This window comes from Mastigoproctus giganteus, chromosome 12, assembly GCF_048544385.1.
Source record: "Mastigoproctus giganteus isolate SK-2022 chromosome 12, ASM4854438v1, whole genome shotgun sequence".
NCBI classification, from domain to species: domain Eukaryota; kingdom Metazoa; phylum Arthropoda; class Arachnida; order Uropygi; family Thelyphonidae; genus Mastigoproctus; species Mastigoproctus giganteus.
In genome coordinates this window covers 26,357,777-26,370,566 of record NC_143586.1, presented here as the reverse complement: position 1 = coordinate 26,370,566, position 12,790 = coordinate 26,357,777, and the positions used below count along the sequence as shown (strand labels likewise).

The window sequence follows — 12,790 nt, the reverse complement described above, 5'->3', positions numbered from 1 at the left end:
GGGCCGCGTACACGCACTCCTCGTTTAGATACAGTGGAAAACCATTGATTTAGAGCATCTTCGACGTCTGAATCTTTGCCTTCCCTCTTTCGCTTATGAGATTTTTCTTTAAATCCATGCGCAATGTCCTCTCCTCTCAAATTTTTTCCTTATTGTTGTAGAAGTCGTGAAATTGTAGATTTTTTTCTGCTAATTAGAATTGCTATTTAATAGAATTAAACTTTAATTCACAAATGTGATCACAATGACTGGCGCTTACTACATATCGTATAGTGAATGGTACTTTACTATTGTGAGTCCATCGTAACGTGATTTGGTCGTACAGAAAATCAATCGTAAAGCTGTATTTTTTTTAACTATTTACATGAAACTTCGCATAATTGGGGCAGCTGCTTAATCGGGCCAAAATGCACTAGTCCCGATATGTCCCAAATAACTGGAATCAACTGTATATGATATCAATATTATTTTTTGTATCCAGTTCCTTTGTAACCACATCATAATATCCAATCAAATTTGTCAGACAAGACTTTCCTTTAACAAACCCATGCTGTCTGAATTATTGCTGCAGACTTGGCTAGATGATCCTGCAATGCATCTTTAACGAGTGACTCCATTATTTTACCCGGAACAGAAGTTAAACTAATTGGTCTGTAATTACTGGTGTCACCCTTCAATCCCCCTTTGTGAATTGGGGATACATGTGCACATCTCCAGTTCATGGGACCCCCCCCTTCCCGAGTCCAAGGATGCTTTCATAATTATGGCTAAGGGTTTGCTTAGTTCCTATGCCACCTCCTTTAATATAACTGGATACATCCCATCCACCCCAGGTGCCTTTCTTTTGTTTATCTTCAACAATTTCTCCCCCATTTTGCTCTCAGTTATAACAAAATCATTAAGCACTCTGCTATAATTTGATAACCTTCTGGCATTTTCAATCCTTAATAACTCCTCATGTGTGAATATAGATGCAAAATACTCATTCAGTTTGTTTGTTATCTGAGCAGGATCATCAACAGTTGAACCATCAATATCAAGTGGACCAATCTGATTCATCCCTTTCCTTTTAGAGTTTATATAAGTGAAGAAATCCTTGCTGTTTTTCTTAGCAACTTGCCAAAGATTTCTCGTAATCTGCCTTCGTCTGCCTAACCTCCTTTGTGACTTGATTATAGACTAGCTTATATCTGCCATAGGCTTCTGTGTTGCCTGATAATTTATATGCATCCTATGCAGTTTTATTCTCTGCCACGAGTCTCATTAATTCATTTGACAACCATTTAGGGGTAAACCTTGAACAATATTTTTAATAGGTATGAAACATTTAGTAGCTTCCATGATTAATTCCTTGAATGCTTACCACTTAGAATTTGCTGTTGGTAACATCATCAGTTGGTCCAACTGTACAGAAATTTAAAAATTGTCTGAGACCACTGTAGTCACCTTTACAAAAGCAAAAACCCTTTCCTTTACACCTGATGGTAATTATATCTTTAAGTAAATCCCACATCAGTACACTGTGATCACTGCCACCTAGTGGTTCCTTTATCTGCAAATTCTTAATACACGAATGATCACTGGTGATAACCAGATCAAGAGTATTACCCTATCTGGTTGCCTCTCGAACATGCTGGTGCAGAAAACAATCATCCAATAAATCCACAAAAGTCTTACTAGTGTGCGAGTGACCAATCCACAAGTTCCAGTCAATATCTAGGAAGTTAAAATCCCCCATTATAAGACATTCTGATTTACTGATCCACTCTATTTTTCTGTACAATTGTTCATTGTACTCATTTGAGTCATTAGGCCTATAACACACTCCTACTCTTATTTTTGCTTTCATAGTGCTTATGTCACACCAAACTGACTGAACACTGCATTGTCCACCAAAATCAATTGAATGCACTTCCTTAGATTTTATGTGTTTCTTAACTAACACCATAACCCAGTGGTTTTCAACCGGGTGCCATATAATTTGGGTTTAATTTACTTAAAGTTATTATTATTATTTTTTTTTAAATTTATATATTTATTTCATTATAAAAAGGACACAATATAAAGGGTACAGTACAATATCCATTGTATCGTATCTTTTTAAATTTGTGATGATCTATAATCGTTCTTTATTTAGTACCTCTAGGTAAAGAATAAAATTATTATATAGGTATATATTAAAAGGTCGAAAACCACTGTTTTAGGTATTTCTTTTGGCCTAGGGGTGCCGTGCAAAAATTACTGGGACAGTAAGGGTGCCGTGAACCGTGAAAGTTTGGGAACCTCTGGCATAATCCCACCTCCCTTTTAGTTCTGTCTATCCTTCCTGTACACATTATACTCCACAAATTCCAATTCTGCACTGCTTATATCTGTGAAAAACATGATTTAAAGTGGTAAAGAAAAGTGCAGGTGTATTCAGATTTTTGTTCATATTAATTGCAGAATGTGATTTAGTTCCAGTGTAGTTATACTTTTGGTGGCGATTTTGATTCAAATAAGTTGTAAAATGCTTATCGCTTGATTTTTTTTCTTTTCTTTAAGTGGAATTTGCATGTGAGCAAGAAGGACTTAAACAGTGTGAACTACATTGGTTGAGAATTACAGCTGTTTAGGAATAAACTTAGTAAACACGAAATTTAAACGTTGCCAAAACAACTAGTTCGGTTCTGGAGGTAGGTTACAGGCAATAATGCAGTGAAGACCTTTTTGTAGGAGCAATGGTGAACTTTTTGATTAGGGAAATAACTTCCATTTCATTGCTTGTTCTTTTATTGAGGAGAACTTTGATGTTACCTTTCAGACGCTGCATGCCATTTTTTCAGACTGGTAAATGACTATTTGAGAGTAACAATTAATTTGTGGCTGTTTTTCGGTGATGGTTTTGGTAGCTTCTACTGATAAATTTCTACAAATCCTTAGCACGCGCATGCACGAAACTTTTTGTTTTAAAATTTCGATATTAGTTTCTGAGGCTGGATATTATATCAAATGGTGAATTTTATTCTAGTTTATGTTCGTGTTTGAAAAAGAGGCAGTCTACTCCAAATAGTGTTTTGCCGTGTCAGAAGAGATTGATTGATTGATGGACTAAGAGCGAATAAGGTGGAACTGTGAGTTTACAGATTCCATTAGTCATGAAATGCGTGAGCGACCTACGTTATTTGACATTACAGAATAGGTTCCTCAGTGGTAGGCGAGTAGAGAAGCAGCGGTGGTATGTGAAAGTACCATATTTACTCTTTAATGAAACTGAGCGTCAAACAGCCCAAGACTTGTTTCTGCCTTCACACTAGAATAACATTCAGATGTGAAGTCAACATCGTTGGTTTAAAGCAGGTAATACTAAGAATGAACCGAAATCTTGAACAATGGGCTAATTGTGAAGTGCAAGGTGAACTGTTGTTCAGAATTCCTTTTTTTGGCTATATTTTACTGGCAAGATTCTTCTGGCAGGATTTCCCAACTTAAGTAGCACTAACAAAATTTTAAGGTCTAACTTTTTGAGCATTATAATGTCTGTAAGGACAATTATCCAACTTTGAATTGAAGACACTGACATTTTGCGCACATTATCATGCAATAAAATAATTTTAATCTTGACTACTGGACTAGTAAGATGCAACGTTTAACCATGCTGTGTTCATTATGATGGACATGAGACTATTTTTAGTCTGAATTTATGCTTGGGTATAATTAGATGTATGTGATCCTTCTAGCTACTTCCATTTCAGGCTTAATGGATGCTGGCTATTGAGTACTACCACATGGGCTTAAGTACAATGTATTTTTCTACTTAGTGTACACCGAATAACTTAGTTCGATATTTGCTGTGTTCTTCGCAGTGCATCAAATCGTGAGAGCTATTGTGCGAGAATTTTCTAGTTACTTTGAACGTCTGGCAATCAAGGAATCTTCGAGATCTTGCGAGTCTTTTTCAGAAAAACAGGCAAGTTCTTTAAAAGTGCTTAAATATCATTGTAATTAGTATAGTGAAATAGTGTAATTTTTGAAATGTTTGGGTTCGGACACACTTGTTGATTTGTTCTTATATTTCCCCTTCTGTTTTCAATTTACCTGATTTTCATAGCACTAAAGTTAATGAATGAAGGATTTGCAGCCATGAACTAAAAGAATCCAAACAGATTTCGTAATTATGAATTTTCTTAAACAGCTTTTTCATATGTAATTCTTCTAATAACCTAATCCATCAAATTATGTTTTGTTAATACTAAACATGAAATTGATCCCTTATGCCTGCTGTGTGGCGTCTCCGTAGCCAGGTGGGAAGGAGCAGCAGTACGTAGTACACGCTTCTTGATTAGACCGGGGTTCGAGCCCGTCACCACCAAATACGGAGGATGCGGAAAGATCAAGGGAATGACCACCGCATATTCCCGGAGCAATATGGCCTTAGTTGCTAATGCTCCTAAAAACCAAACAACAAACAAAACAAACAAACCTTATGCCTGCATTGTTGTAACGATTTCATAAATCTTTTAGAGCGATATTAGCTAAATGGTTTCCCAATATTACTGGGAGGAGGAGGTCGTTTAACCTTATTTGGAAATATGACCCCGGAGCTTCAAAGACCGTTATTGAATGGTGTAAGTACTCGCATTTACATGTAATGTAAAACTCGTTGCAACGTTTTTCAAATCTTGGTTGGAGTCAGATGCAGGTATTTTATTTTGTAATGAATCTACTCATGTTGATCCTGCTTCCAGAAATGTTAGTAAATGAATGAGTGTATACTGTTCATTCAGTGATTAGTCGTAACAATTTAGCATCTTAAAGATGTGTGTTTCACTTTACTTATTCTCCTCTGCAGTTCTGCATTTAATTCACTTTTTCTACCTTGAGGCAACACAGAGGCTTACTTATATACAGTCAGTCCTTGTATAACACGTGTTTGCACTACACGAATTCGATCATACACGATTTATGAATAGGGGAACAAACTCGCATATAACATGAACGTAATTCGCTTATGCACGATTCGCCTTTGTGTTTACAAGAAATGGTAGTCGAACGCAGCGGAATCACCCCAACTGAACACAACACAACACAGTAGGAATGAAGAGAAGATTCTGAAAATTTATTTGTTTTTATGATTTCGTGGAAGGGGAAACATACTTAACATAATAACGCAAAAATCTACAGAATTCCAGCTATCGGTATTATCGCAAATGTAATTAGATCGACTTTTACTATCCATTTATAACAGACTACACTAGCAGGAACCACCAATAAACCGGAAACTGCAAATTGTTTTTATTGTTTTATGGTAGCGACCTCCTGAAATATGCTTTAGTAAAACATAAGCATGTAATATGTGAGAATAGTGTGTTTCTGCCTTTACTGCACTGTTTATTCAGTTTCTACACAGACTCTGCGTCTTTTATTCAGTTGCTACTTGTTCGCTGTGCGTTTATGTATATCAAGCTTGCCTCCTCATTTTTGTTCATTTATAATTGTGCTCTATTCTCAAAAAAATGAATGGAATACTTGAAAAAATGTGTGAAAAGGAAGCGTTCTGGTGAAATTACTTCAGAGAGGAAAAAGAAAAGTAATATCGATAGAAGAAAAATATGAAATTGTGAAATGCTTTGACCGGAATGAAAGAACATGCGATATTGTGCATGCTATGGGCCTAAATGAGGGAACACTGAGAACAATTAGAAAGAATGCAGAAAAAAATAAAAGAAACTTTCATAGTAGAAACAACACAAAGTGTAACAAAATCAGTTAGATCAAGACACAAAGAACTGGGAGAGATAGAACGTCTTTTATCTGTTTGGATAAGAGATCAGGAACAAGTTTTCTTACGATAAAAGAAAAGGCATTGGCAATATTTGAAGACCTCAGATATAAAGCTGAAAACCCTCAAGACGTGCCTCCCTTTACTGCCAGTAGTGGCTGGTTCAATAATTTCAGGAAACGTCACGCTTTCCATAATGTGAAATTATCGAGTGCAGATGAAGTAGCAGCAAAGGCATTTCTGCCGATACTGAAAAAACTAATTAAGGAAGAGGGCTATACACTGGACCAAATTTTCAACTTGAAACCGGACTGTATTGGAAAAAAATGCCATCACGAACATATATCTCAAGAGAGGAAGCACAAGCTCCAGGCTTCAAGGCTGCTAAGGATAGATTGACCGTTATGTTAGGAGCAAATGCAAGTGGCGACTTGAAACTGAAGCCTGTTGTTGTTTATCATGCAGTCAATCCACGAGCTTTAAAAGGGATTGCAAGGACTACCCTGGGTGTTTACTTTAGGAACAGCAGAAGAGGGTGGATGACAGGGCAGATCTTCACTGACCTTCTACCACATGTGTTTGAGGATGTTTCAAAGCTACTGCAAAAAGAAAAATTTGGATTTTAAGATTTTAATTATTTTGGATAATGCACCGTCATCCTCCAACCCTTGCTGAACTGTCACCAAACATTAAAATCCTGTTTTTACCACCTAACACAACATCTCTTATCCATTAAGCACACTATTAATCAAGACGCACATTTAAGATGCTGATAGCAGAAACAGAGGGCGAAAATGCACCAACAGTTAAAGACTTCTGGAAGCGATTCAACATAAAGAATGCAATTTAATTAATTGTGGAGGCTTGGAACGAAGTGACAAAAGAATGCTTACATGGTGTTTGGTGGCCTCTTTTACCAGATTTTATTTGTGATTTTAAAGGCCTTGATCCTGTAAACGAGCTTCCTAAATTAAAAGCACATTGTGTTGCCCTCGCAAAGCAGGTTCACTTTGAGGAATTGGAGGAAGATGATTTAGAAGAGTTGCTTCAGTCTCATAAAGAAGAACTTTCAACTGAAGAACTGAAACAACTTGTTGCTGGAGGGCAGGTGGAAGATGAGAAAGATGACGAAGTTGAATGCCTGAACGCCTTTCTACCGCTTTCTACTTTCTGAAGTAGAAAGCGGTACTACTTTCTACTACTACGTTCTACTTCATAAACCGCTTTCTACTTCAGAGTTATCTTCAGTTTTAAATTCATTTGAGAAAAGTATGCAATGGCTAGAAGATAACGATTATAATGCAGAAAGAAGCAGAAGAACACTTCATACAATTCGTTCTGCTTTGGAGCCATATAAGCATCTGCTTTGTGAAAGAAGGAAGATTGCGAAACAACAGAAACTAGATGTCTTTTTTATGAAAACACTCAAGAAAGAGACAGAAAATGAGCCACAGCCCTGTAGTTCTGGCATGACCACATTTCGTCCAAATTCCTCATTGGCATCTCCTCCACCTCCCAGTTCCGATAATGATGACAACCTGCCGCCACTTTCCTCATAATTCCGCTGCTTCAACCCTTTCTCAAGCCCATTCCCTCAAGCTGTCTTCATTTACTTTTAAGGTAAGAATCTAAATTTAAATGATTAAATTATTAATTTTACATTTTTCAACTGTGTAAGTGTTTTATTACGATTATTTATTATTGTGTTTGGTAATGTTTTGGTTACAAATGTGTGTCCAATCTTGGGTGGTCGACAGCTAACCCTATTTTTTCCATAGGGCCTGTTGTTTATATTGCACGATTTTGCATTGCACGAGGGTTTCTAGGAACACAACTATCATGTTATACGAGGACTGACTGTACTTAATTTCTCTTATTATGATTTCTGAATACCTTATTCCTGTGAGTTTGTCTTCTATATTATCTTATGTCCCTGGCCACTGATGAGCACTGTATTACATTTTTATAGTTCTAAGGAACTTTGCTTTGACAGTGGATGGAATTGCCTAGGCTTGATTTCAAGTTTAAGCTTCATATGTAAAGCTTAAACTTGAAATTAGACAGGTAATTCCTGTGCATTACTATATGAGTAATGCACAGGAATTACCAGATTTCATTGATCTCTAATTTTCAGATCTCTAATTTCCAGATTTCATTGGTACAGTTTTAATGAAATGTGAGACTCTGCTGTTCTAAAGGAACTAAACATATAAAATTTTATGAATATCCAACCACAGAGAATCAAGTATGCAGATGATGTTAAAATTGGTAGAGTAGTTAATGATCACTGTCAAGCTGAGCTTCTTCAGAGAGACCTAGATAGACTTCAGGAATGGTCAGAAAAATGGCAGCTATGCTTTAATCCAACAAAGTGTAAAGTATTACACCTGGGAAACAGTAATCCCAAAATAACTTATTCACTTGGTGGAGTTCAACTAAACCCAGTACTGGAGGAAAGGGACTTGGGTGTTACGATACGGTCAGACATGAAATTCTCTGAGCATTGTAAACAGGTTGCAAGGAAGGCCCATGGTATCCTATCGATGATCTATCGAACTTTTGCAAGTAGAGATAGGGACGTGATAATCCCATTATATAAGGCTTATGTTAGACCACACTTGGAATACTGTGTTCAAGTATGGAGACCGCACCTAAAGAAAGACATCGAGCTTCTTGAAAGGGTGCAAAGAAGGGTAACTCGCTTAGTGAGATCGGCAAAAGGGCATCCTTATGAAGAAAGACTTCGAATATGTGGGTTGCCGAGTTTGGAAACTAGACACCTTAGAGGAGATTTGATTGAGGTGTTTAAGGCTCTGAGAGGCATCAGTAAAATGAATGAGGACGAAATTTTCAAGATTGTAAATGATGCTAGAACTATGGGACATAAATTCAAGTTACGGGGGGGGAAATGTTTAGATTGGACTGCAGGAAGTTTTATTTTAGCCAGCGAGTTATAAATTACTGGAATAAGTTGCCTTCATGGGTGGTAGAGGCCGACAGTTTGGGGAAATTCAAAGGTCATCTGGATAGTACTTTCGGGTAAGGGAAGCGCATAGGATGATAGGTTTAATTTCCTTTTTATTTATTTTTTATTATTTTTTTTTTTTATTTATTAATTATTATTATTTAGTTATTTATTTATTTATTTTTTGTTTTTATCATTGTTTTTTTTTTTTTTGGCTGGTGCAGCATAAGCCATAGGCTTTCTTGCACCATGCGGCCGTTACTAATACTAATACTAAGTAGTTAAGTGCAAGTAGATGGATGGGCATGGTGAAGACAGTAGATGCTTTATGCATGCTTGCTGACCTGCTCAGAAAGAAGAATAGAGTGCATCAGATAGTTCTTTTACTTGAACAAATAAAGTGAAAGAATAGTATAAAGCCTAGCAGGTGAGGGACAAGTTGAATAGGCACTTTACGGGTGAAAGACTTGAATTGTTGCTGTTAAAATAAGTGAATAAAAATAAAAAAAACAAATAAATTGCTGTAAAATAAGTGATGTAATAATATCAGAGAATAGTGTATGAGAAAAGTTACGGAGGCTCCAGGTAAGACTCCAGATGGCATGCATCCTGTTATATTAAAAAAGGTTGCATGTGGAAGCAATGCTTATGAGATCATCATTATACCCCAGCATAATCTCCCTGAACTGGAGAAACATTCAACTCTCTCTCTCTCTCTCTCTCTCTCTCTCTCTCTCTCTCTCTCTCTCTCTCTCTCTCTCTCTCTCTCTCTCTCTCTCTCCAGTCTCAGAGAAAGGTGCCTCCTTAGCCAGGTGGGAAGGAGCAACAGTGCGTAGCACATGCTTCTTGATGGTGCCTCTGTAGCCAGGTGGGAAGGAGCAGCAGTGCGTTGCACACGCTTCTTGATTAGACCGGGGTTCGAGCCCGTCACCACCAAATACGGAGGATGCGGAAAGGTCAGGGAATGACCACCGCATATCCCGGAGCAATATGGCCTTAGTTGCTAATGCTCCTAAAAACCAAAATAACAACAACAATGTTTCTTGATTAGACTGGGGTTCGAGCCCGTCACCACCAAATACGGAGGATGTGGAAAGGTCAGGGAATGACCACCGCATATTCCCGGAGCAATATGGCCTTAGTTGCTAATGCTCCTAAAAACCAAACAACAAACAAACAACAACCAGTCTCAGAGGAGGTGAAAAAAATGTGGACAACTAGAGACAAGTGAGTTTGATCTGTAGTGGCTAAGCTCACGAATTCTATGGTTAAAGCTACAATACAGGACTTTATTGGAATGCTATCCTTAATGGATTATAGACTGTTTGCAAAGGAGAAGGGTTGCCTAATCAATCTGGTTGATTATTAGGAAAAAGTTATAAAACAGTTGGATGAAGAGCAAAAACTATTATTTGCCTTTACTTCAGTAAAGCTTTTGATGTGGTTTTGCATGAAAGGCTATTGTATAAACTGTAGAAAAATTGGGATTGTTGGTAAAGAGCCCTTTATTACATTAGGGGCTATTTAAAAATTAGGGGGGAGAGAGAGAGAGAGAGAGAGAGAGAGAGAGAGAGAGAGAGAGAGAGAGAGAGAGAGAGAGAGAGAGAGAGATCATCTAACCCGAAGAATGAAAATGGACATTCATTAGGTTGAATAAGCACAGTAAGTGAAGTTCCTCAGAGGTCAGGGCTGTTCCCATCTTATTTCTGACCTTCCTTAATAATATTGACTAGGAAGTAGAGGAGAAGCTGTCAAAATTTGCCAATAATGTGATGGTAGAAAGGGTGGGTGGTTAATGGTCAGAACTGGGCCATGTTGCCTTAGAATGATTTAGGTCAGTTGCAGATGTGATCTGAAAAATGGAAACTAAAGTTTAATACTTCTAAATGTAAGGATTTGCATGTGGGAAACAAAAATATAGGAGTTGAGTGAGAAGGATGACTTAAAAAGGTTCAGAACAAAAAATATATATAAGGAGCTTTGATACAGTCAGATACGAAGTTTACTATACAGAGTAAACAGACAGCTGGGAAAGTACTTTTCTATGATTTGTAGGCCCTTATCCAAAATTCCAAAAGACCTGAATACAATATTCCAAAAGCAATCCCATAGGATTGCTTTTGGAATATTGTATTCAGGTCTGCAGACTGTGCCCAAAAAAATATAGAACTTATGGAGAGGGTTCAAAGAGGGATGACCAGATTGGTGAGATTACTAATCAATATCCACATGGAGAAAAGTATAAAAAAGTGTGGACATCTTGGGGAGACCTTGCTGAAGTGAAAAAAAGGTCCTGAAGGGATTGGTAGAATGAATGAAGGTGGTATATTCTCACTGACAGGAGAGGTAAGAATCAAAATTCACAAATATAATATTTTAGCAAGTAATAAAAGGCTGGAATTGGTTTACCTTCAGGCAGAGTAAATTTTCTGTCAAGGCAGTTTTGAAATGTTCAAAGTGGAATTGAATGGTCACTTTTGGCAACAGGAAAAATTTGAGTGTTTAGGGATTTTTTTGCAGATGCAGAAAATAATCTGCTTTCTTGTTTAATCATTCTAATACTAATTACTGCATGTGGAAGCAGTAATTAGTATTAGAATGATCATTCTAATACTAAATCATCATTCACTCAATCAGCTAAAATGCTCTCCCTGAAACTTTGAGATTATAGCTGTTTTGATACCATCTTATTGGCTTTTGTGTACAAAATTTGCCATTATGAAGTTGCATCCTTATGCTAGTAGAAAATTATTTCTTGGATTGCTGGCCATATAAAGATTTCATCATCTTTTTCAGAGTGCAGGTTCTAATGCTTTTTATGTATTCAGAACTGTTTGATATATGTATTGCCAAAGTTATTCCTGTTAGCTGTGTTCTATAGAAACATCTATTTTTTGTTATTATTCTCTACATAATATTGTTCTTAGCGTTTGAAATTTTTTATGGTCATTTTAAATGATCAAATCTTGAATGATTTGATAAGTTGTATTTTCAGTTTATGTAAACTAATAAAATGTAAGCTCAATTATTAATTAAATTTTTAAAAACATAAATTTACTGTTAATTGTTGCCAAAGCTTTTTTTTTTTTTTTTTTTGATCATTTGCGATTTACAGAATGAGAGGGATCAACAGATAGGTATCTTATGTTTATGACCAATTAGTTTGAAAATTGTACATATACCTGCATTCCGCTTCTGTTCTCCAGTTGCTCCCCTGACAGTAGCAGAAAGTTTAAGGCTTAAGATTAAGCTTGTGTTAGAAATGACATCACTATCCATAGGTTGGATAGTGATGTCATATATTATGTCAAATATTTAAAAAAAAAAAAAAAAACAAAACCCACTTAGGTCAATTTTTTTTTTTAAATTGTAGCAGTTTTATTACACAACTTCATGATTAGCATTTACTTAATTTTAAATGTGTACACCAGAACCCCAGGGGCTCACATCTGGTGAGTATGGGCTTGGCACATCCAGGGTCCTCAGCTGGATATCATCATTCTTCTCTTTCTTGGTGATTCCCTTCTACCTCTCTCTATCTCTCAGGGTAACTCGGGAATTTTTTTTTGGCTGGTGCAGCATAAGCCTTAGGCTTCCTTGCACCATGTAGCTAATACTACTACTAATAATAATAATAACAAGCACAAAAAGAGCTAACAGTTTTATGGGGAATGATAGTTGGATGTAATGTGGAGAAAATGTCTGTATGTGCTGTTGCTAAGGAATTAAACATTTCCAAGTGTACAGGTGAATGGCTGAAGAAATGGAAAGTCCAGAAGTCACACCAAGCCATATAAATGACCAGTTAGTATAAAAGCTAGCTGTGAAGTTGACATGCCTTGAGATTTTAATCTTTCCCACACTGCCATCAGACCCTAAGAAATCTGAGTTTGGAATATGAGCAGCCACAGGCACCTATGTTTCCATGACATGGAGAAAGCTGTAGCCCAAAAACAAATTTCACCACACCAAAATCAAATGTGCATTTGATTGGTGTGGTGCAAGGCACATTATGACCACCTACCTAATATGATGTTGGTCCTCCACATGCAGCCAAAACAGCT

At 36.8% G+C, this 12,790-nt stretch overlaps 1 protein-coding gene across 1 annotated transcript in view; it reads left to right on the top strand.

Moving 5' to 3' along the window:
• The window catches only part of LOC150076806 (phospholipid-transporting ATPase ABCA3-like), a 354,775-nt gene that overhangs the window by 61,624 nt on the left and 280,361 nt on the right, over nt 1-12,790 (top strand). The gene's annotated exons all lie outside the window — the stretch shown is intronic.